The following is a 6,332-nucleotide window of genomic DNA, read 5'->3' as shown; positions in this document are numbered from 1 at the left end:
GCGTTTTTTATTTTTCCGCTATAACTGAGTATAGAGAAACTATAGATAGTGTTTTCCAAAAGGTAAACGCTATGGTAGGCGGAGCGCGAAAAATTATTTCAGAGTGGCGCTTAGTATTAGTTCTATTATAGCATCGGTAAACTAAAAACGTTATTGTAGGTTAACCCGGGAACCAAATTTGTCATTGGCTCGAAAATTGGAAGAAAAAGAAAAAAAAAAAAAAAGCATGGGTAAAAAAAAGAAAACAAAAGGTTTTCTAATTAGGTTTTTCTTTTCTCGATCTCGTCTCTATTCTCTTGTCTCTCTTGATCCCATAGATCCCAATAGCTTGATTCCATAGATCGAAATCTGAAACACCATAGATCCCAATTTGCTTGATTCTTCCACTATCGATCCCGCTCAGTCTAATCCTTCTCATATCGATCGCCGAATTTGATACATAAGGTAAACAATATGTATGGGTTTTCGTTTTTCTAAACGATTTAGTTTTTATTTCGTGTTGGGTTTGGTCTGTTTCAGTTGTTTCTGAAGTAATTGGGTTTTGGATTGATGTTTGTATGATTGGAATCGATTTCTTCTTATGTGATTTTGGTGTTCAACTTTCAATCTGTGCTTTTGCATAATTTTTGTCTGCGTTTAGATTCTGTATGAAGCTAATTTGAAATTGACACAGTTTTGTCTGATTGTTGTTGAGAGGTCAAAGACTCTAGTAAATAATGCTAGAGAATCGAGTTTATATAAGTTCTTATTTACTGTCTTGTTTCTGTGATGCATAGATTCAGAAAAGTTTATACATGTAAAGAACATAGAAATCAATTCTTGTGTCTCTAGTTTTCTACGCTTATTTCGATTTTTCCTGCTGCTCTCTGGTCATTACCAGTTGCTGATGATATTTTGTTGGCTTGTAATTGTGAATTGTAGTTGGATTTTCGGATCTGTAGTTGCGGCTTTGTAGCTGTTCAGTACAATAACTATAAGGTATTTACGGCTTTGTAGCTGTTCAATTAAAGATTAGTTGTGTTGTAATGATTCTGATAATCCATGTCATTTTTTTGTTTGCAGATTTTTGATTCATAATCTTCAAACTTTTTGTCCGTTCCTACCTTGTTCTTTGAATTGTGTAAGATATTATTTCTCTACCTTTTTGTTATACATTTTGTGTCTAATGTGAGTGTTTGATCATTAAAGTTATTATGATAATGTATGTATAAATTAGTGGTGGAGATTGGGTCGTATTGGTCTAATATGGACAAGGCATGGGTTTGGCTTCCAAGGTATGCATCTCTCTGTTATTTTCATAGATGGTTTCATTTATAGTGATTCTGAACTTTGGTTTTTTTTCTTAAATTATTATCTTAGGAATAGCCTTGAGTATGAGATTGGAGCAAAGAATTTTGTGTATGGAGCATCAAGTAGTATTGGTAATCCTGCAGAGATTCTCTGTCCAAGTGTCGATTGTCGGAATGTTTGCCATCAGCTCCTAGATACTGTAGTGGATCATCTTGTGATGAGAGGTATGGATTTGAAGTACAAGAGGAATACATGTTGGTTTAATCATGGGGACAGGAGAGAGAGCACATCTGGAGATGTTCTAACTTCAGAGGAAGAGGTTTATGACTTGATAAGGACAGCTTATTTTGAGTCTGAAGTTGGTGATGAACATCCATCTGAGGCGTATACTACAGAAGAAGCAGAGTTTAGGGAAAAGTTAGAGGATGCTGAAACTACACTATACTCAACGTGTCACAAGTATAACAAGGTTTCTGCAATAACAGTTCTTTACAACATCAAAGTGAAGAGTGGGATGTCAGAGAATTTCTTTGATCAGCTATTGACGACAATTAAAGACATGTTGCCAGAAGATAATGTGCTTCCAAAGTCCACTGCTTAGATGAAAAAGTTCTTGAAGGTTTTTGGGTTTGGTTATGATGTCATACACGCATGCAAGAATGACTGTATACTGTATCGGAAACAGTATGCTCAGATGGAAAGCTGCCCTAGATGTACTGCATCAAGATGGGAAATGGATAAACATAGTGGTGAGGAAAAGAAAGGCATTCCTGCAAAGGTCCTTCGGTATTTTCCTATCAAAGACAGATTGAAGAGGATGTTTAGATCAAAAAGAAAGGCTGAGGACTTGCGTTGGCATTCCAACAATGGACTAGAGACACACATGTACAGAAACTTGAAGCAACACAAGCTGAATTGCGTAGCGAAGTCCAAGACTTGAGGAATATGGTCAATGTCTTAGCTGGAAAAACGGTAAGTATAATAGTTTCTATATATGAGGCTATTAGAAGACATCTCATTTAACTAACAGTTCCATATCTTATTGTTAGAAAAAATCTGATAATGTGGGAGCTCAATCTGGTGTAAGTCATGTTAGTGGAGGAGTTAGGTGTCAGCTGCTAGATTGGATTGCAGATGAAGATATCGTTGTCGGTGAAGGAGAATTCTGCTCTTTCGATCCACTATACAAGATTGGTCGCATTCCACTTGGTCCTAATGCTGCAGCTGTTATTGTAAAATCTGTAATACACACAGGCTCACAATTGTGGAGGCCTACACAAAACATTATCACACTTGGGGAAGCTGTGGGACTCAAAATTCCCTGGCAAGGTGATAAGGTGATTTTGGATGAAGACATCTCAACAAGTCCAAACATAACTTTTGGTTCCAAGGTAATCTTAATAGTTTATTTAATTTCTTATCACAACTTAGAATCAAAATTTTAGTTTCTAATATATTTGAATCACTATTAGGATACCATATCAGCTGAGTCACTTCAAAGATGCGAACTTTTTGATTGGAATTCTGATGATGGTGAATGTATTGCTGAGGGTGTTTTGTGTTCTACTGATCCGAAACAAATGATAAACAACACTCCTATTGGTATGAATGCTTGCATTGTGAAGATTGATCTTGTTCTGAGGGATGCGTCTTATCTGTGGAGACCAACATCTGAACTCCTTCTGATGGCTGATGCACAGTATAGAGAAATCCAATGGCCACTTAATAAGATAAAACGCATCAGTCAAAATGCAGAGGTGCCTTCAGTGAGAAGCTCGCCTGGGGTAAGTATTGATGTTGCTATGATGTGTATTTCATTTTAAAGATGACTTTCTGATGATTGTGTGATGATTGTGTTATGATTGTGTTATTGATGTGGTAGAATGCAAGTTCAAACTCTGGTTCCAGCAAAGGGAAAAACAAGAAGTGCTTCCTGTTGGATTGCAAAAATTCTGAAAAAACAGTTGCAGAGGGCCGAGTGTGTTCAACTGATCCTGCAGAGACAGTCCATAACAGACCCTTAGGACCAAATGCTTGCAAGGTCTGGGTTGATGTTTCAATGATTGATAATGCTAAAGTGTGGAGGCCAAATTCAGAAGTGCAATTCATCGTAGATGCACAAGGCACAACTGTTGCTTGGCCTAATGACAAGATAGTCTATCTCTGAAACTTCTTAAGTACTAAGTTTTTTTCCTTTATGTCGAACAATTTGTTGTTTTAAGTGTCGAACACTTTGTGTTTTCTTTTATTACATGTACTTGACTTTGTTTTCTCATGTTACTATTTATATGTTGTATCTTGGCAATAATGTTTTAATACTTAAAACATTTTAATTGGAAAAAATTGAATTAATTATTTTTAGGCATGTACTATAGGTTTCAAGTTAAATGATTTTAAAGATTTTTAAAATTTTTAAATGATTTTCGAATTTTCTAAAAGAAAAGTTAAAAAATAGATAACAAAATAATAAATATTATAATTACATAATATTTTAAATGATTTTCGAATTTTCTAAAAGAAAAGTCAAAAAGACATAAATAGATAATTATAATATAATAATTACAAAATAATAACAAAGTTATAATTTTAAAGAGTTTAGGGTATAGAATTAAGGGTATGAAATGTATGGATTAGGTTTTAGGATTATATTTGTTTGAAATAGTAATAATATTAATTATAAAAATAATAACATAAATAAAATTCATTTTTAAAAATAATTTAGGGTTTAGGGTTTGGGGTTTAGGGTTTAGGGTTTAGTTTTAGGGTTTAGGGTTTAGTGTTTTATATAGTAACTAATATTAATGATATAAAGTATACTATTATAACATAAATGAATTTATCATTTTATTAGTTATAACATCATTAATGTGTTTCAACAATATGATTTACACAATAAGAAGATTAGTGTACATGTATTCTAAGGCAATCATATGTGTTACCTTCAAATTTCTAAAAAAGTTGCAAAATATTTTTTTAAATTGCGAAAAAATTATCTAATCATGTAAATAACTCATAAACATATTAATTCGTTAATATATATATTTTAAAAAATTATATAAATAGTAAAACACATTTTTATGCCTATAAACTAAATAAGCCATTCATAATGTTTCACTCGGATTGCTGATGTGGCGAGATCTCAGCCATTCATCGGATTTAATACATGATCAATTTACTCAATCCAATAATTGAGTAATACTCGGATACATGATGTGGCGAAATCTCATCCTTTCATCGCCCAACCAAAGGCTGTGATGAAATCTTGTTTAATGAAATCTCATCCGTTCATCGCCTCTACATTCTCTTCATCCTTTCATCTCCTCGACATCGACTGAGAACAAAATTCAGAACAAAATTAATTCTTGGCTGATTCAGAAAAAATTCTCGCAACCTACTTCTTCAAACATAAAATTCATTTCCATCTCCGACTCGAATCTGAGAGAACCAACGAAGAAGACGAAGACGAAGAATGTTCTGTCGAAGGTACTATAATTTACATGGGTTCTTATAACCAAAAATTGACAGAAAATTGTTTATAAGAGTTTTGTTCAACTGAATCTAATACTTTTTATTTGTTTGACAGTAAACCCCACTCGCAGTTTTGTTGTGTTTTGGTCTCTCGGTGGTGTTTACGCTTTCTCACCTTCTCTTCCTGAGTCAAACATCACCTTCTCTTCTCGATAGAGTTATATGCTTCTCATTTGGAATAGTTTGAGCTTGATTCTTATTTGGAATCCAGATTTGTTGAATTTATGATTTTGCCTATTGCTTCAGCTAGCCACGAATTTCAGAGTAATTTTGTATTGAATTTATGATTTTGCCTATTGCTGCACAATTGTTTGCTAATAATACCCTTAATTCATGGTTTTGTGTATAGATTGTTTCTGGGTTGACTTCGTATACAAGTGGAGGAAAACTATAATGGAAGTGGAAAGGTGTAGAGGCTCTGGTTTACAAATTTGCTAAAGAGGCTCACGTTTTGTATTGAAGCTTTTTTATGGGCTAAAACAAGTGATGAGGGCCAATATTTAGGAAGTAGTAAAGAAACAATTTTTTTGTATTTTATTTATTTTATTATTTTATTTTTTGTAAAAAATTGATTATAAAAATACTCCTTTGTACAATACATTATTTTTATAAAATGTATAATTTAATAGTACAAAATACTGTTACGTATAAACAAATTACGTATATATACTTCTACAAGAACGCTATAAACTATACGTAAAAATACGCTATCTGTACAAAATTATACGTATTTTATAGTTTCATACAAATGCTATCTATATAAAACTATACGTAAGAAAACGCTATCTATAACCATATATTAACTGCTATTGTAATTCATAATAGAATAATTAACTCTATATATAGCAAACAACAGCTGCTATTGTAAACTTAACGATTGCATATTTAAAACCGCTATGTATTAAAAAGATACCATAGCCAAAGAGGAAAACGCTATGTAAAGTGTCAGACCTATTATAACGGGCGGAGATACAACGTTTATAATAACGCTATAGTAGCTTTAGATAGCGGTTTTTGGACGCTACGAATACCTTCATTTCCTGTAGTGTAATTGTTTACAACACTGTCGAGCTTGAATTCAAGTTGTGATACATGCATGGCGGCGGTTTTGATATAAATCACTAAGTTACATGCTACCGTGGTATATTGAAATGTATTTTTTTAGTTCTTTTGTATAGACAACTTATGTAATTTCGCAAGCCTCGATGTACTGAGATGGGTATATTATTATAGTCTCATAGATTCGATTTTCTGTCCAATGTTTTTGGCCTTTCTAAATATGTCTTCCTGCTTTATCTCTCTCTTTTTTTTTTATGTGTAGGCTAAGTCGTAGACACACAATATACAATGACCAATAAGATTCTGCAATACATCTTTGTTTCTGCTTTTAGTCTTCTTAAATAACACTAAACTCAGAATTTAATTTTCTAAATTTTAATCATGTAATTATTGTTTCTAATCGCTAAAGTATCTATAGAATGAAGACAAAATTAAAAAAAAAAAAAAAATATATA

Source organism: Camelina sativa, chromosome 9 (genome assembly GCF_000633955.1).
Source record: "Camelina sativa cultivar DH55 chromosome 9, Cs, whole genome shotgun sequence".
In the NCBI taxonomy this organism is placed as follows: domain Eukaryota; kingdom Viridiplantae; phylum Streptophyta; class Magnoliopsida; order Brassicales; family Brassicaceae; genus Camelina; species Camelina sativa.
Note: the sequence above shows the minus strand (reverse complement) of the source record.